At 32.8% G+C, this 20,484-nt stretch overlaps 1 protein-coding gene and 1 long non-coding RNA gene across 2 annotated transcripts in view; one reads left to right on the forward strand and one right to left on the reverse strand.

The window, feature by feature from the left end:
* The window catches only part of LOC143250649 (uncharacterized), a 92,877-nt gene that overhangs the window by 13,933 nt on the left and 58,460 nt on the right, over nucleotides 1–20,484 (forward strand). The gene's annotated exons all lie outside the window — the stretch shown is intronic.
* Nucleotides 135–20,164, reverse strand: LOC143250650 (uncharacterized). Its single transcript, XR_013028287.1, has 2 exons — nucleotides 19,811–20,164; nucleotides 135–473 (listed from the first exon to the last, which is right to left on the reverse strand). It is a non-coding gene; the product is annotated as an uncharacterized LOC143250650 (long non-coding RNA).

The raw sequence follows: 20,484 nt of genomic DNA on the forward strand, positions 1-20,484 counted from the left end.
TCGTACTGTTGACACTCCTTGTCCCTAATATAATTCTATGGTACTCTTTAGAAATATATATGTGAACAATCTAATTTTTGCGACAGTCCATACCATTATTCCTTTTCCAGATTGAAATAATTGCACTTTAAAAGTTGTGCTTCCTGTAAGGAATTTTAATATTTCCTGTTTTATTCATTATGAAATATTACATTCATTTCCCAGTCATTTCAGCTTAATAATATTTACTTCAGTTATAAACATACTCTGTTATTTTTTTTAAACGTATTTGGATAAGAAATTGCAGTTCAAATGAAAATGTTTAGGACTTTAACTACATATTTAAAGACAACTTCTTGATGTGTGAGTAAGCTCAGGTTTTCACCAAGTCCATCGTTAACAGAATCAAAGGTTTGCTTAAAACAAGATCCAACTGATTTATCAAGTTCGCTAACTTTCCACTTGAAAGGAAACTGACCTTTGATCATCTCTTTCTACAGAAATAGAAAAAGCCAGAAAATTTTAGCTATGTTTTCATACAGTTTTCCAAGAACATTATGTGTTATCATTTGAGACAAAATTACTTTAAGTGTTTGTCTCATTAAATAAAGCATTTTACTTAAGGTATACGATAAGAAAAGGGATATTTTATCACAATCCAATTAAAATTAAATGTACCTTACTTTGTTCTTAAATTTCTCATACTGTTTTTTTCCTTCATCATTTCACATCCTTTAAAACGGCTATATTTGAAAGCAATTAAAAATGATTGCACTAAACTTGTGATATAATGTTATAAACTAGAATGCATATTAATCAGTTATCCTTAACTCTGAGGGTCTACCCTAAGCTGCCTACACTAACTTTACCAATTCAAGCTATTCAGCACTAATCTATTTTCTAATGTCATCGAGCTAAGTTAGTCTGAGCTTGTTTCTTGCAATTCTTCCAACAGTTTCGTCCATCAGAATATCTGCCAACTCTTCCTCAGATACAACTGTATGCCCAAAGTAGTGCATTTCAGTCTTCTACATAAAACTAACATTAGCATTTCATTCTATGTAGCTGATCGTCGTAATTTGTGTATAATACCAGATTTCAAACGCTTTCAAGTGTTTTTTTTTGTTTCAGCAGACATAGGCTAGGCCTAATATTTTTAAAACACGATTAACATTTAAATTATAACTATTTATGAAGCCTCACATTGCCATATCCAACCATGGTCTGTGTGATGACCGTGCATCTTGACAATAGTTCTACAGCTTAGTTTATATTGCAAAAGGCTATCGTAAAGATGTCATACTCAAAGCACGCAGACACACACTCTTCCCTGCTTGCTTTTCATAAGTGATCTAGTGTAATAGGATAACGGTTTCCTAGCGCCAATTTCAACAGTCCGATTGTAAACAAATCCATCAACATTGCGTTTGTCTACTAGACCAATATGAATAAATACCTGTTTCATTCATTAGCAGTAGTGTACGAAACTTAAACAAATAAGTCGTGGAAACAACTTGTGTACACGGAAATGGTATTGCTTGTGCAAAAGATCATTCTTGATTATGTTTTGCAGTTTTACTTTGGATACGTGGACGGCTTTTGACACTGACTTTTGTGTTTAATATTCTCACCTGTCACAAGATGTCTCGCCACGACTGGGGTAATATGTTTTGCAGGTTTCTCTCCAGATATTTCCTGCTTTTGAAGTTGTTCATTAAGTACAAGGATATTTCCAGGCTGTATATGGTAACTTTTCAGTCTAAATACACATTATGACCTAAGTGTATGAATATTTTGTGCCGGAAAGCGATGTTACATACTTTCTTCAAGTGCGAACAATTTTCGGTAGGGTTACCCTACTTGCAGAATATCACGTAATTTCAAAATTTAACTATCATGCATACTGTAATACCGCAACGTTTTATTAGTTGTGGTTCTTACGTGAGATGCTGACTTGGATATTCAACAACTTTTTTAGTATAATTTCACTCAATCTTCTTTAGTAGTGTCTGCTAAGTAAATCTCTGACATTGTAGAGTGGATGTTTTTGCTTTTCATTTTCTTCGTTTTATCTCTTTTTTTTTTTCCACAGGTCTTCGCTATTGACATTCGAGTATATATATGTGAAACACTTATAAATGTTCCAACTCTTTACCTTCTAATTTGGTACATATTGTGAGAGCTTCTTCGTCGGACTCACACAGCTAGAAACCGGGTTTTGATACCCGTGATGAGCAGAGCACAGACAGCCCACTGTGTAGCTTTGAGCTCAATTTCTAACAATCATTAATTACGGTCGATCTGCATATAAACATTGTTGCCCAACAAATATTAAAAAAAATATCATAAACTGAACAAAACAACAGTAAAAATAAATAAATACACATTTTTGAAGTTAAACATACTACTTTAGGTATGTATAAAATATCTTTAATTATATCATTTGATTTAAGACTGCCATAGATCAAGGTAGTTTTCTTTGGATATATAAAGATTAATAAAGTATAGTTAGTGTATATAAAAAATTAAGCAGGTTTCACTTCAACAATTGTTATACTACTATTATTAAAAATACCACAAGTAAAGAAGCAAATAGTAGTAGTAAAGCTCTCACTTATTTATTATATAAATGTTTGTATAAGCTGTAGATAACTCAAGAAGTGACTGGGTAGTGTTTTCAATAGAAAGGATACAAAACTGTCTTGTAGGTAGTTGAAAAGTATATACATGTTATGAAAGATCTCGTAGTTGTATAGATTAACATATGCCTTTATATTTATCTAACTAAAGCTTAATAAAAATACAGATGTGCTTATAATGTTATAGCTTTTTAGATTAGTTGAAAGTGTTCTTCTCTTGGTAAGGTATGTCCATTTATACATGAAAGTATAAAAATGTGTCTTCACTTAGATCACGTAAAAAACCTGAAGTAAGATACTGGAAACAAGAAACTTTTCACCAAAGTAAGGAACTCTTCCAGAACTTGACGTTAGAAATCTATTGTCGTTTTGCTTCATATTTCGCGCCAGTCGGCATTCTCAAAATGTGAATTGTAATCAACTATGTCATTACCACTGATTGTAATAATTGTAAATAAAACTTTTACTTAAATAATGAAAAACCACTCCATGCGCGTGAAAATCAGAGAGTTAAGTAAATTACATTGTTAATGTGTTAAGTTATAGAAGTATGTTTCATTGTTGAATTAACATATTTGAAATACTGACTTTCCTAAGATGAGGACCTATAATAATTCCAAATTTGAAGACCTGTGTAAAGGCACTAAATTACCTATAGAAGGAGTAAGTTTCTTTTGCAGTTAGACAAAGAAGTAATCTAATTAATTAATTTCCAGAAATGTCCTCTAGATGCACTAACTTGTCTTAAAAATATTTGACACTAGTGACGCCTTATTTCTAATGTATATTATGATACTTAAAGTTTGAATTGACATGAGGAATTAGTAACTTAAGTGAACTATGGACTTTTTGGGTCTTTTCTTTTAATCATTTCTACTTACAACAAACGTACCAAATCAAAACCTAATAATATAGTTTTGAACCAGGTACAAATAACATGCTTGAAAAATGTATATCGTTTGTTCGTGCTCTAGATGTGCTCCAGGTCTAATAATGGATAATAACTTATAGTAATCAATTTTAGTCCAGTTCATTAGTCATCAGAATAAAGCAATCTGTACTTTGTTTTCATTGGAGATTTAATTGTCTTAAATATTATCCTGATGAAGGAACAGATAGGTAAAACTTACGTGTAGTGATAAGACCATAACTTTGGTTTAGGTACTGTTAGATATTACTCAGAAGAAAGACCATTGATATAACTTTAACTTGTTCACTTATTCATTATTCGAATATTCAGTACTCCTCAATACAAAGTTAACGAAGACTGTTTCAGCCCTGCTTTTGTTCAAATATTCCACGTGTCATTAATAGATACTTTAACTCAAATCTAGACAAAAGCAGGAATTATTTATATAAATGTAGCAGTCTGTATTTGTATTTGCAAAATCTCGGAGGTAAATTAATCCTCCTGTAAGGTTTTTACAAATAAATCATGAATAGACTATTATTCGTTTTGTTATTAATAGTTATGTCAAATACGTAATAATTCCTAATTTCATTTAATTGTGTTTATTATCACTCAGATATACAAACGATTTCTTTAAAGTGAATTTCTGTCATATTGAAATACTTATGAGAAAATAGGTCATTGAAGTATTGATACGATAAATTTAAACAGATACAAATACTAGACTGTTAGTTTATATCTTTATTATTCAAATTACTGGTAGATCTATCATCGGTAGAATGAGCTGTCACGTAGTTCAAAAATTAGAGGATTGTGTTAAACTGTTGGTTTCTTCAGGGCGTTCATTCTAAAGCTGTTGAGAGAAGTCATGGTTGTACATGACTGCATATTCACAATGCTGTGGAGATTTAATTAGTACTTTGTATGTTTAAACTGTCTATTCAACAGTGGATGGGTGTTGTTTCGTTAATTCAGGTGCGGTTGGTACCTGCAGATAAACATGTAACAAAAACCGGTTTTAAATATGTGCTTATCAGCAGTATTTGTTTAAAGCTGAAACTTTGATATAGAACACGAATGCGTCCAGACACACAACTTATAACTTTCTAGATAAATTACTACTTTTCTTATGGATTACCTGTTGTCTCAAAGACGTGATGTCATTTGTACTAAGACTTGCCTTTCGTGCTCTTCAGTTTAATTCAAGGCAGCGTGAACACGAGTATTGCCCTTTTCATAAAGTAAATCATAGTTATTTCATGAATAAGATTCTGGTTCGTGTTTCGTTAGTAAAACATTTTAGTGGCGTTCTAACTTCCTTTACGTGACCTTTTTTTTTACTTGTTTTGGAAAGGGGAAAACAAAAAAGTAAGACTAACTAGTCCCCCGCTGATACAGCGGTAAGTCTACGGATTTACAACGCTAAAATCAGGGGTTCGTTTCCCCTCGATGGACTCAGCAGATAGCCCGGTGTGGCTTTGCTGTAAGAAAAACACGCATACATAAGACTAACCAATTCAACGCGTCTTAAAATTTCGGGTCTGGCACCCGACTCATGATCTGAGGGTCGGGGGTTCGAATCCCCATTGCACCACACATGCTCGTCACTTCAGCCGTGGGGGCGTTATACTGTGACGGTCAATCCTACTTTTTGTTGGTGAAAGAGTATCGCAAGAGTTGGCGGTGAGTGATGATGACTAGTTGCCTTCCCTCTTACACTGCTAAATTAGGGATGGCTAGCGCAGATAGCCCTCGTGTACCTTTTCGCGAAATTCACATCAAATATTAAATTTCGTGAACAGCGAAAGCTCATACTGAATAAATTATAAATATAAACGTAAATAAAAACGATATATTTAGCTCTTATTAAAAACTAATTTTGTGATCCAAATAACATTGCTCAGAGATCTTTCTCGAAGTCATTACGGTCGCTCGCTAATCATTATGAGCTCATTTGTGTTATCTGTTTTCAGTTTGCGATACAAGTTCTGATATCAGTGTATTTTATACTGACAGGACATTTCTCACTTTTTACACCTCAGTCTGTACAGATTCAGCTCTAGAAGTATTGCTTGTTTCTCAGTCGAGCTTATGCATAAGGCCTAAGATGGACCTACCTTTGAAAAACTCCTAATTATATTGTGAAATGTTTTGACCATTGATTGTGGTTTGTATGAATATTACGTGATATTCCAACACAACACAACATTAAACTATTTTCTTTTCTACTAATGTTAATACGATGGTAATGCACATTTTCGAAAGAACATCGTACGTTAAAGTACGACCTCTACTGAGGAAAACAAGTTCAGATATTGTCGAAGTAATTTTATATGAGTGCTCATCACTTATATAAAACACTAATGTTGTGTTTATTTCATTGGAGTGAAAACATCTTAATACTTAAGATTAAGTTTCAGCTCGAAGAGTAAAATATGACAGTTTAATTTTCACTGTTTACTTTTGTCTCTTTGTCTGTTTACAAATAAACTAAGCACAAAATAAGAGTCAGCTAAAAACTTCTAATTATCTTAGTTTTGTGTGGTTGTTACTGCCATTTGTGAATTTCTTCTTTCGTATCTAGTCTCTCAAGAGCTGAGTTACGTTTGCGATTTATTCGTGTTTCATTTTATGTGTAATTTCACGAACAGTTATTTCATATTCATGTTTTTAAATTTCCTTACATGTTATTGGTTCCTTGAATCGTAAATCTAGCAGCCATATGTGGACAAAACTCTTGTAACATATCACCACATGTAACGTGGTTTGATATGAGTTCTTACCTAAGGTTTATTTATTTGAAGATTATAGTAAGAATCAGGTAGTCTGTTATCTAAACTCGCTAAACTCAATTGTCGTAATACATCTCATGGAATATTTACAGAATTTGTTCGAGAGCCCCAGCAAAATAACATAAGCCACGTTTCAAAACATTTATAAAATTAGTTTTATTGTGGGAATTGGGATGATATCTCTCTTTTTTTCTGGTGAACCCAATTTGATAAAACATATTAAAAACCCAAATATATGAAAATAAAGTTCATGACATTAAAAGCATTTTACTTGTATACAAAATTTCATTCAGTTTTAAAGCTGTGTGATACCAATGCATCAATGTGAAATAAAGCTTTGGGAGAAACTGTGTACCATGATGTCATTTAATTAGGTTATCGGAAACCATTTTAAATATAACCGCTACGTCTTAACTCTTCAGTAGTAGGCATCCTTTCAGCCAACAGTGCTTCTTAACCATTTGATCTCCAATATTATTCACTCACAACTTTCATATCAGTTCACACTTTCTACAAACCGGGGTCTTAAATAATTAATTAAAAAATTATTTTAAGTTTTTTATTTCATCTGGAAACAAGAATTTTTTTTTTTACTTAAACCAATAAAGATAAACACAGATATATTTTTTGTCTGGTACATCTTTTTGGTATATTTGCAAAACGAAAATATTAATAAAGATACTTAGTTGATGTAACGGTTTGGTTGGTTGCTTTTACAAGTGAAAACTAAATACAACACGCAGTCGAAATCGATACTTCCAGACAACTTTCAATAACAGACTAAAATAACTGCTGAATGATAGATAATCAACTTTGTCACAAGAAGGATTTGTGGCATAATTTTAACTTTGGCTATATTCCAAGAATTTGTCGAGATTTACAGAGAAGATTTCATTTAGTATGTCTAGTAACACTGAAGAGCTACTTCCAAGCTGGATTCGGATATTTACAGAATATTATTGAGTAAATTCGCTTTACACGAATTAATTAATTAGTTTCATCAGCGAATCCAAGAAATGTTGTTACGTAATTTATTTATATGTACCGTAAATTAATACTGAGAATAAAAATCCAATCCAATTGTGCAATAACTTAAATGTTTCTAAAATTAAGAAAATATTTTAGTCTGCATGCAATTAAGTTTGGCTTACACATTTGTCATATAAAATTTACAGTAACATGGTCTTATAATCCTACTGGTCGGGTGTTAGATTGTAGATTTGTTTCCTGTTAAGTGCAGGCCTATACGAGAAACATTCTTCACTGTGCCAACCGCAGGGATTGAATCCCAAATTTCAAATTTTTAAGCCATCTAGCTTATTGCTGAACCATCAGCGACTCAAACCTTATAAACCAATGAATCCTGAACATTATGAAATATTTGCGTTTATAGCATTTTATTCCAGAAAATCGCAAATTAACCCTATGACTTAACATTATTTATGTTCTGTTTTTAGTCTACTCCAAAATATATTAGATAAATGTCAAGAAAAGATAACGTAACATTCCTTGTATCAACTTACAAACAAAAAGTTCGGTCACAGTCTAAACTAATCCAGCAGCAGGGATTTTAGAAGCACTATATCATAAAAGTTAATAGTGTTACGATCCCGTATTACCGTACTGTATACTACCTGAAAACAAAAAAACGACAACTCTTCAATTTCATAGTTTTGTAGATATATTATAACAAATCAAAACACAAACATCAAATATTAATTTCTGTACATTAATTTACAAAAGTGTACAGTATAAAAGAATCACCCTTTCCTTTGAAACTGTTTCTCCAATTCAATGTAATCATTTCAAAAGTAGCATTTCGAAATTTAGATTCAAGCTGCAAATTCGAAGTTAAAAGTAACGCTAGATGTAAAGTTTCAAAAGTTCAGTGTTCCAATGGCAATTGCATCAAATTTTATTTATATTTTCATAAACAGTTTTCAATATTTCTTAAAAAGAAGGAGCAGATAGCCTAGACGCTTTGCGTCATAAAACGCCAAACTACCACACTGACTCAAAAAAGAAACAAAAAACACACAAGACTTACACAAGTTAAGACTGTATTTTCACCCTAATCTTACTAACTCTTTAGAATTGTTAACAAAAGCTATTATTACCTTATAACAAAAACCTACGATTAATATCTGGGTTCAAAAACTCTTTCGAATATGATACAGAAAATCTCTGTTTGAAATGGTCACTCAAACTAAATCTAACCAAACTTATCAAAGAACAATTTTTTCTCTCACTAACGGAAACTTGAGACCTTTTATATAGAACACCAAAAAACGATGGAGGGACCGCTTGTGATAAAAACTGTTTGTTACGTCAGTGATCAGGCAATATACCTGCAGCAAATACCAAGCGCGTTTTTTTATACAATGCTAACAAGTCAAACAAATAGTATTTTAAAAATATGTGGCAGCACTTTACGGTCAAAGAGATAATTACAATTCAAGTATATGTTGTTGAGCTATTTCTAAAAATAATTGGTAAGAGTTAAAGCAAAATCTTTTTTCACTCATCTTCCAGATGGTTCTAGTGCTGTTAGAACAGATATTTAAGTTTTGTTTCTGATGTCACGTAATTGCCCAAGATGTAAGAACAATTAAAACACTTGCTCCGAATATATCAAATGCCGTTAAAACAGATTTTTTGGGATACTTCAATGGTAGTTTAAAACAAAAGGTAGAGATTATAGTTCGTATACATGCTATTAAACCAGTTTTGTACAAATTCGATTACCAAATAAATCAAGTACATTTAAACACATTTTTTATAAAGTTTGCCGTGCAAGTTGCCACAAAAAGACTACAACAAACGAATTTAGGTAAAATTTAAACATCTGTTGTTGATAGTCTTTGATTGCATTTTATTACCTAATATATCAAGTTCATTTCAAAAGCTGTCGTTAAAGAGTTTCTAAGTCTTAGTTTTATTATAACCTCACGTTATCACAAAATATTTAATGGTAAACACATGTGTTTATCACGTAGTTATATTTGTTGTTAACATCATAAGCGGCCTCGCATGGCTAAGTGTTTAGGGCGTCCGATTCGTAAGCTAAGATTCGCGGATTCGAGTCCTTGTCACACCAAACATGCTCTTACATCTTACAATCAATCCCACTATTTGTTGATAAAAGAGTAGTCCAAGAGTTGGCAGTGGATGCTGATGACTAACTGCCTTTTTTCTAGTCTTACACTGCTAAATTGCTGACAGCTAAAACAAATATTATATGTCTATCATTACTGACTATATATGATTATATTTATCATTTTGTAAACCTCATTTTTTTCTAATTATCACTGCTTTTATCGTTCATTCATTTTGGCCGTTAATTTCATCTGTTTATATATCCGCGGTTTTTCCCCAAATTCTTGTTTCTTTGTATGTCACTTCACTGCTAACCTAATATGTCTAGCTATCATTGATCTTATCATTAAGATGTGCTTTTTATTAAACTTATATGTCTAAATGTTGATTTTATAATTATGAAGAGTTTGATACCAGTCTCGTCTGTCAGTATGCTATTAATCCTGTTACTGGTTTTTGTCTGATCGCTATCAGATCAAACCAGATATTATTGTTTTTATCGTTACCTTCTACATGTTGTTAATATCGTCATCCTTTATAATAGTGATTATTCCATTAAATTCTTATCCAAGATAATCCTTGTTAGTGGTTAGAGTACATTCAGAGGGGTGGCTTATACAAATTACGTTCTTTGAAAGCACAGTGTCAGACTCATGTTTGCGAATGTTGACTGCTCATGAAGGAAATAGCAGGATATTAGAAATTTAATCCCATTAGATTCGCCATAACATGCTTTTCTGACTTCAGATTTATGAAAAAAACGTGGAAAATTGTAACTGATCCGGGTCATTCAGCTGGTTAATAGTGACACGGGTCAAGCGGGCATCTACACTGAAATTGCTCTTTAGAGTTAAACCTTGGCATTGATGTAACATATTACTTTTGCGATAAAAAGCATCAACTGGTAACAAAGAAAATTTTCGGTCCTTGTAGGTAACTTAGCATTTAAAATCTCAAGTGTGAATTTAAAATGATAGATAGACATTAAATATTGTACGTCTACGAATTCCTCTCCCAGGCAGACGCCATTGAACCCCTTATACTTCTTCAGAAACTATCATCAAAGTACTTATAAAAACATCTGAGTCAGAAGAGAATAAACAAGTCTTGAATTACAAAACCATTGGAGCAATTTCTTTAGAGAAAATCTCTTATAACATTTTAAAGTCCTTGAAAGAAGCAATTAATGAATCAGCTCATTTTAATACCTCTGTAGTGCAAGATCTATTACAGTTTTAAGACCATATTTTAACATCAGTTCATCGAATTTCTGTCAAGAAACGAGGAATATATAAAATAACCAAATTGACCATTCTTAACGTATATTAGACCCGGCATGGCCAGGTGTTAAGGTACACGACTCGTAATCTGAGGGTCACGGGTTCGAATCCCTGTCACACCAAACATGCCATTTAAGCTGTGAGAGCGTTATAATGTGACTGACAATCCCCACTATTCGTTGGTAAAAGAGTAGCTCAAGAGTTGACGGCAGGTGGTAATGAGTAGCTGTTTTCTCTCTACTCTTAAACTGCTAAATTGGGGACGGCTAGCGCAGATAGTCCTCGAGTAGCTTTGCGCGAAATTCAGAACAAACAAACTTAATGTATGTGCGACCACATATTTTGAACCCTCTTATATGTTTCAACTGTTTAAAAAAATGGACATTTGATGACATTATTTTATAAATATTTTCTCCATTTTAGTGTTCAGAACCAAACGACATCTATCACGTAGATTCACTTTCCGTTAAATGTAAAATAACATACAGTTCTTAAACACAAAAGAATAAAGTTAGTTGAAATTTCTCAAAACTCTGAATAGTATCTTCTGTTTATTATATTATATTATATAAGGGCACATAAAGATAGTCATATTGATTTTAATGTAACTCTGCTCTCTATAACTTCAGTTATTACGCATACCACTCATTCATTCTCTTTTCTTATGTGCAACTGTGTGAAGCTTTATTGGCTTCTGTGGCTATTTCAGTAAATAAGTTCATTTATGTTCCACGATGCAGCACTATACAGTGTTTGAATTCTACACACGTCGCTGCTTTTAGGACTGTTTTGTACTCTCAGATAACGTCTTAGTGTCACCAGATATTTTATTTTGAACTGGGTCCTATTTCAAATCTCCCACAAAAGTTTTTCTACAGTCATCTGAGCTTCCATTCAATATTCGCAATCAGCAAATACTCTTGCAGTTTGTTACAGAGGTGTGATTCATGCAAACATTCTATTTATTATTGTGTTACTACAATTTTGTAGTTCTTGTTGATACTTTGTTTCATTTTTAACTAAATGGCCTGCCATTATTCATTTCGGTCTCCATAACCATAAAATGTTGAACAACATTAGTTTATCTTTTGATGCACCTGCATCTGTTCTTGTTTTTTACATTCTCACTTGTGATTTGGTAACTAGTAATACCAACATCCTTTTGAAGAATACTTGTTTCTCAAAAGAGATCTAAATAATGTGTCTCAGTTTGTACAGTTGTTGTTTGCTACAGTTTTGTAAGTTTTCATAAGGTTCCTTTTTTGGTTTATACTGTCACTGCAGAGATATGTATAGTCTTGCTTGCTTATAATACATAGGGGACTACAAAGCATAACCGCTACTGGGGTAACGAAATGTTAAGTCTACATCCTACTTTATATTTTCATCACAATAAACTGAACCAATAATCTTCATAATCGTTATTTATTCATCTTTGAAAATGATTTGGCTGTCGATTAAACAATACAGTCTTTATTCGTTTATTCCATACTCAAATCATAAGCACTGACAGTCTAGTTCAGAAGTTGTAGGACAGACCAACCAATCTGTGAGTGGTATGGCAAACTATTTAACCTTCGTCCAGTTCTACTTTTCTCTCAACACTTAGGTGATCAGCAGTGGCTGTTTATTAAAAATGTTTTACTAAACAATGTCCTATTTACTGTTGTACTAATAATGTATTTAAGGAAAATAGGCTTTTTTAAATAATCATTTAATTGCAGAGTTTCATTATTTATGACTTTATCATAGCATTACATTTATGTGCAATCTACTCTTTGATGTATAAGTTAATTTAATAGCACTTTTTTCTTACGCTTCTCTCTTTATGTAACACAATTTTTATGGAGAGTGATAGCAGGAAAATTATGACATTATGCAAATTGATGACGGTATTAGATTTCCAATAATTATAGGCCTTTATTTAATACAAACTGAGGTACACGTTCTTTGTCCGAGATATGAAATAAAAAAATGTGGATGTGGATACTGTGATAAATAATACAAATGTTTATGTATTACTGCAGTAGTGGCAGCCTGGTCTTTATTCTTTTCCTCAACATACATTTTATGTGCCGTCCTCCACTTTAGATGTATGTTGTACTATAGCAAAATAACAACGTTTTTCATGTGAGGATGCAGTATCATCTGTAAATGTAGTTTACGTTAAGTTACAATGAATATAATAAATGATCAGTAGCAGCAAAAATAATGGGTGGAGACGGTTGGGAAATATCCAATAACATGCCCTTTGTTCCAAAGTATCATTTCGTACAGTCTGGTACAGATTGGCTCAGCGACCTAGGAGCATTTAGATGACGTACAAATAGACAAACACAGAATTTTTTTTTTTTGCTTTATAAACAGAGTTGGTAGCTTTGCTGTTAGGTGTCATTGTATCATTTCGCTGCATTTACAAGCCACTTACTTCGTAGTTCTGTAGTCCAATTACTGTTGTGTTTCGTCTCGTTCAGGTCAGACGGCTTTCGTTATCTTAAACCATTAAATCTTCATCACCATAATCATGATTTTATATTTCATGGTAATATTATATGTCTAATTATTATTGCATTTCTGTTTTCTCAAGTTTATTGTTTGTCACCACTAACTGATATCAATATATTTATAAATAACTTTCATTAATTTTATTTTCATTTCATATATATCACATATTATGTTGCCCCCCAATGGCTCAGCGGTATGTCTGCGGACTTACAACGCTACAAACCAGGTTTTGATACCCATGGTAGGCAGAGCACAGATAGTCATTGTGTAGCTTTGTGCTTAATTCAAACAACCACAAACCACAGATATTATGTCATGGATGTCTGGTTATTAATGTTCTTTACAGTCTAATTATTGTAATATCATTAATGTATATCCCGACAAAAATGGCGGGATAAATACTTCTATCCCCAAACTGTTGTAAATCTTAGCCTCACATTTCATGGCTAACGCTCTCCAGTAGCACAACGGTATGTCTGCGCCCTTACGACGCTAAAATCCGGGGTTCGGTACCTGTGGTGGGCACAGCACACATAGCCCATTATGAATATTTGTGCTTAACTTCAAGCAAAAAAATCACAGCTAATTAAAATAATTAAATATTGCAAAATCAAGCTTAACCAGAAAAGAAGCAGAAAGTATAGTTGACACAATCAAAAGTCGATAAATTCCTTCGTGAAACAATCAAATTTAAGATTATTCGTAGAATAATTATGAGTAACAAATCACTTAGATTAAGAACTTATAATATAGATAGAAAAAAAGTGTGTTTTGGTTAACACTACGTGCGAGCAGTGACTTTTATGTTCCATTGCTTAGCAACTAAGGTATAACCTTTTATTGTTGTTAGAGTATATATTGAAGGTATATAATGAAACATATAAACGGCAAAACTGGAAAAAAAACTTCCTCACTTCTTAAGTTATAGTTTCCGTGGAATAAAAAGATTGCTTTTTATTAAAAACGTTGGTGACATAACAAAAAAATGTTCAATTCATAAATGATTTAAGTTTATAATTGAATTGATATTTTTACTTTCATGATAAAGATGAATTTTATACACTTGGCACTAAGCTAGGTGATCCCACACGAAGTCTTTACTTTAGGCTTATCATAACAACACTTACTGCACAATTAGGTTTCACGGCCCCTTCCACCTCCACGACTAAAATGGCAATAGGTAGACAAAAATTGAACTGTTCTATTTGAATATACGGAAATTAGCTTTCGTGACACCTCCTGTTTCGAGGAGTCTAGATAAATGAAGTGTGACGTGATGTAAACACACCAGTTTTTATATAGATTATATTACATGATAGGTGATGGTAACTTCGTTTATCAGATATTATTGAGTTGTGTTTATTGATATTTCTCATTTTATGAGATATTATTTTATCATTCATTCCAGTTTCTTGATACTCTTGCCAGTTAAGGTATTACTAAGTATATCATTAATATGCTACTTATTTCATCTGTAAAAATGTATCATTGATTTCTTCAATAAGTTATATCAGATAATAAATTCTCAAGTTTGACTCAATGACGTAAATATGCCTCGTATTTGCAGGGTGGGAACAAAAAGGAGGCCCGAAATTTAAGAATTGCAGACAAGAAGACAGACATACAATTTAATTTATTTTAACTAAAGGGAGGTTACATTATTCTTTTAAATAATAATATCAAACAGTCGGAACTGAAACTACAATTACAGTGAACAAATGTAGGAAGCCATATTACCTTTTCTGTTGATGTGCCCATGTTTTGCAGTATGACTAAATATTAATTTCACCATACATTTTTTAATTAACATTTACCTAAATATTAACTTCAGTGCAGCTGATAGTTTTAAATTAGTATTTATACAGTTGTTATTAATTTTATTACTGATCTAAGTTTTCAATCATTTGATTTTTTTTGCTTTTTTCAGTTACCGATTATCTCCTAGATAAAATTGATTTTATCATATTATGTTTTATTATAATCGATCTTATCATTACGTTTCACTAGCGATGTCCTCGTTAGACTAGATGTTATTACTTTTGTTGATATAATTTGCTAGCGATAATATCGCTAGTTTTAAAAAGTGCATCATTAATCTGTTAAAGTTTTTTTTACATCCTTATTCTACATATTGTTAATTGTATCATTGAATTTGTTTCTTAGTAATCACTGCACTATGGAAGTTCCGGTCTTTTAGGTGTGATTCAGTATTCATATATACAATAGTGCTTTTCCATCAATTATAAGACTGTCAGCAGCATACTAGATTTTACGTACCACTTGTGCTGTTGGTGGTTTACACATCTTTATATTTTACAAGATCCTTTGTTGTGGATACTTCTTTCTGTAATATATTTACTTTTTACTGTCCCTGTCTCAACACTGGTTGAGAAGGGTTATAAAATTAGATGTTCATATTCAATGACTCCAAACGAAATACTTAGAAACAGATATACCATAACATAACCTGAGGTTTGTTCTTTTGGAAAATAAAATAATAATGTGAAATGTACGATAACAGAGAGATAAATTCATGATATGGTTCTCTGATATATAAGATTTCATAGTTTGAAAACACGAAGAGTTTAATACAAGTCCCCCGACTCTAACCTTTTTATGATGTTTCAAAGCATTTAAGACCATAACAATTGATAACTAACTAACACATAAAAGAAAGTTAATAATCTGGTGTCTTTAGAAGGTGCACATTTGTTAGCAAGGATGAATCTTCTTAGAACCCTAAGGTTATTGGGTTTCATACGTTTTTAATGTGAAAGGTGAATGAAAAATATTAAACATCTAGGTAAAAAGTATAAAGAACAATTTTCATCTATGGCAGTTGGACACATTTATTTATTTATGTTTATATGTTGAGAAGAAAAAATCCAAAGTTTGTCAACTACTTAGAACTGTGGATAATTGAAAATTAATACTTGAAAGTTTTCATCATTGAGAAATATCAAACACACTTCATCTTGGTTTTGAATTATACATTGAAACCCAGTATTTTGTAGGCATATAACATAGTTTTTGTGTAAATAGATGTGTTTTCATTTATTTATTCGTTTATAGCACACACATATGCAATTGACTTGCTGCATTCTCTTAAAATAGGGAAATCGAACTCCGAATTTCAGAATTGCAAGTCCGTAAAGTTACCGCTGATTCAATAAAATGGGAGATGATCCTGGAGTTATAGTAACATTTAAATATGATAGTTATAACGAATATCTTCTAGCAATCACTAAAACTCTAAAACTGAAACAATAGTAGAAAAAAAAAAAAACTTATCCTTTTCGAACTTACAATGGATTAACAATTGGGTACAGACCAGATACTTATATGTATATTAAATAAGTAAGTTCAGTAACTGATTTGTTTCACTTCCTCTGGTTTTTTCTATTAGTCCTGTGCAGATTTTTTTTTTTTGGTCTGCTATCCACACCAATGTATTTGTTTAACTACGGTATACAAAAGTTAAAATTATTTGAAATGCTGTTGCTAAGCTTTGTCTAATTCTGTAACACTTAATTTTGTTTCACCAAATGCATTCAAATAAATGTTACTGAATTATTACAAAGCGTGTAGGAAGGACACTATTATTGTAAACTATTGCAATTCTTCAATATGAGAAATACTTTAAAAAAAGTGAGACGACATAAAGTTGTTTTAAATTTTGTAAAAGGAAGAACAAATTTTAAAATTTAACAAGTGGCATTCTAAGAAAAAATGCTTTTACTATTTTTTTCAAAATTACTTCTGAAGGAATATTTACTTAACATGACGTCAATGACATTAGTAATTTGGCTCCAAAAGAGATTTCCTAGCTTTTAAAAGACGTAGGCAAGCTTGACGCTTCAGAAACACGCATTTAAATAAGAAACGAGTTGTTCAAAATTTCCCGTTTCAAATAACGCGTTTCTCTGGCAGTAAAAACAAAACAACAAAAAATACAAAGACAAAATAGCATAAGATGCTCAAGAGTCACTCTTGAAGTTGTTTTCAGGTAGAGGTATAGTGCCTATTTCGGTTCATTCACTACACATTTCTTAAGGGGTGTCGTATTGAAATGTATAGAAAAATATTTCATCACTAGAGTGAACATTTATTTAAGTTCAAAGCACGTGAGATGTCTTATTTAAAACCTTTAAAGCGCAACACAATTATAGTGGAATAAAGAAAGTTATGCATATATAGAGAGAATGGGAAATCAAGAAATAAATACATAGACATAAATTATAATAAATTATTCACAAAATTATTTTCGCCATGCGTAATCCCTAATTAAGGTTTAATCACTGTTTCTGAAATCGCGAGATAAAGCACGGTAGATTGCTGTTTGAGTTACGAAATTTGTTTCACTCAGAATGATAAAACAAAGCGAACTTTCAACAGACACACGAAATGCCACACAGCGATCATTGATTTACGTCGGTTTTCTCTGTGAGACGTCTGTAGTGATAGGGCCCGTGTTAGAGCGCTCGACTCGTAATCTTTCAGCCGTAGGGGCGCTGTAATGTGACAGTCAATCTCACCACTAGTTGGTAAAAGAGTAGCCCGAGAGATGGCGGTGGATAGTGATGACTAGCTACCTTCATTCTAGCCTTACACTACTAAGTTAGGGATGCCTAGCGCAGGTAGCCCTCAAATGATTTTTCGAGAAATTCGAAACAAACAAACCGTACTGAGAAGACGTAGGAAGGAATTGAAGGAATTCGCTTGGACGTAAATATACTGATATTTAAACGATTTTTAATAATTTAACTACTACCTATAATTTCATCCCGAACTACCGGTAATATATCATTAAAGTTATCTATTTTTTATTTCGTTGTCATGATTACCTAAATTACCTCTAATTTTTTTAAAACTACCCTAACTACAAACACGTAAGTTATAATAACATGACACGATCTGAGTTAGTTCAAATATTAAAAATTAATATGCTTTGGAAAAAAATGAATGTTTGTTTGTTTTGCCATTATGCACAAAGCTACACAAAGGGCTCTCTGTGCTCTGCTCACCACGGGTATCGAAACCTGGTTTCTAGCATTGTAAGTTCACGGACATTCCATTACTGGGGAAACCAAAATGAATGTTACATTGTTAAAAAGTATTATTATCCAATTTTCCTTCCTGCGATCAAGATTTGAAATTTGTATATACTTTTTTCGTAAGTCAATATAACCCGGCATGGCCAGGTGGGTTAAGGCGTGCGACTCGTAATCTGAGGGTCGCGGGTTCGGATCCCCGTCGCACCAAACATGCTTGCCTTTTCAGCCGTGGTGGCGCTATAATGTGACGGTCAATCCCGCAATTCGTTGTTTAAAGAGTAGCCCAAGAAGTGGCAGTGGGTGGTGATGACTAGCTGCCTTTCCTCTAGTCTTACACTGCTAAATTAGGGACGGCTAGCGCAGATAGACCTCGAGTAGCTTTTCGCGAAATTCAAAAAACAAACAAACAATATAAGATATTGAAATTCATTCGTAACCCATGTAATGTTAGTACAAGTCCTGTTAGACAAGTAGTAGAGTGTGAACTATCTGTGTGCGGTGCTAAAGCAAAGAACTTTGATATTTCACGCAAAATACATCACTTCGGTCCCACTAAACGCCCAAACTTTTAAGTACTGGGTTTATTAAAGGAGCGCCCTCATGAGTACAAATGACGTATTTCTCGTTAAAATAAAGCCCTGGATTGGAGGCTGTCACATAACAACGGATGAGTTCTCCATCACCCCTGGTGAGGCTCCCACCTGCACGACTTCAACGTTAATCGAGCTAAAACACGCACGGACGAGTTCTCCGCCTTCCTCACGTGCCAGTTTCATGATCTCTTCTTATTTTATTATTTCAGCGATCATCTTGGCTGCTGAGAGGTGGAAAGATAAGAGACTTAATGGCAGGATCTAACGAATTCTTCCACCCCCACCCCCCGACACCAATCTTATCACGCACTTAAAATACCCTACCTGCAATAGGCTAAAGCCCAAATATACCGATAGACATAAGTGTTATATATATATGTATATATCTTTGTACTCAGTAAATTTAAAAACAATCGTTTCGCCAAACTTTACTTTGTTCGTTCATTGTATTTGACAAAAAACTGCTAAAGTGTTATCTGCATTTAATGACTAGACGCCACACCAACATCAACTTTTTGTTTATTCTAATAGAATAGTGAGATTTCTTTTCGTATTATAAAGTTCTCAGAAACAAGTATGTTCGGTAATGTTCGAAACCGCCACCCACAGATTGCTAGTTATGTGCTCCAACCACCAGATTATTTTACTTTCACATAGTTTTCTAGCACTTCCATAATTTTTCATAGAAGTTTAGTACTAATTACTACTTCCTTTGAATAACTTAGCTTAAAACATTTAAATTTCATTTTATGAAATTACTTTCTACTAGAATGGATCGTATATTTGGTAGAGAATTCACTTCTGTTTATCTGTATTATTAGTTCGAGAAACTTAGTATATAATAAAGAAACGGAGTTTTTACAGTTGTTTTTGTAATACCACATACTAAGGTTAATTACAATGTTAAATAAAACGTTACGAAAATTTTGAAGCCGAAATTTTAATTTTTAGCATTTACTTACCAAATGGCCCGTCATGACCAGTTGATTAAGACACTCGCGTCGTAATCTGAGGGTCGCGAGTTCGAGTCCCAGTCCCACCAAACATGCTCGCTCTTTTAGCCGTGTGGTCGTTATAGTGTGACAGTCAATCCTACTATTCGTTGGTAAAAGAGTAGCCCAATAATTGGCGATGTGTGGTGATGACTAGCTGCCTTTCCTCTAGTCTCACACTGCTAATTAGGTACAGCTAGCACAGATAGCCCTTGTGTAGCTTTGTGCAAAATTTACAACAAACCATTACTCATCAAATAAATAATGTGACTACTAAATAATTTTCTCGGAGATGTTATCAGTAGATTTATCAGTTACTCTAACACTAGCACATGCCTTCTATCTATGTGCGTGTTTTTTTAGCTTCTTCGGCATTTAATCACTTACCAGATGTATATTTTTTTTTTTTTTCCTGTAATTTTTATCTGCTCTGTAAACCAACCACGATTCTATACTCGTCAACCACGTGTTATGTTTGAAACGATTAGTAGATTGCTCTAAAACTGATTATATAGTTGATCTGTAATTAAAACATAGTCGTCACAGATATTCCAATAAAACTGGTGTTAATGAAGAAGAATGAATATACTTTGGCATCTTAAGTAAGTAGACCAACGAACATGAGATACTTTAACAAATATGAG

This window comes from Tachypleus tridentatus, chromosome 5 (genome assembly GCF_004210375.1).
Source record: "Tachypleus tridentatus isolate NWPU-2018 chromosome 5, ASM421037v1, whole genome shotgun sequence".
Lineage (NCBI taxonomy): Eukaryota > Metazoa > Arthropoda > Merostomata > Xiphosura > Limulidae > Tachypleus > Tachypleus tridentatus.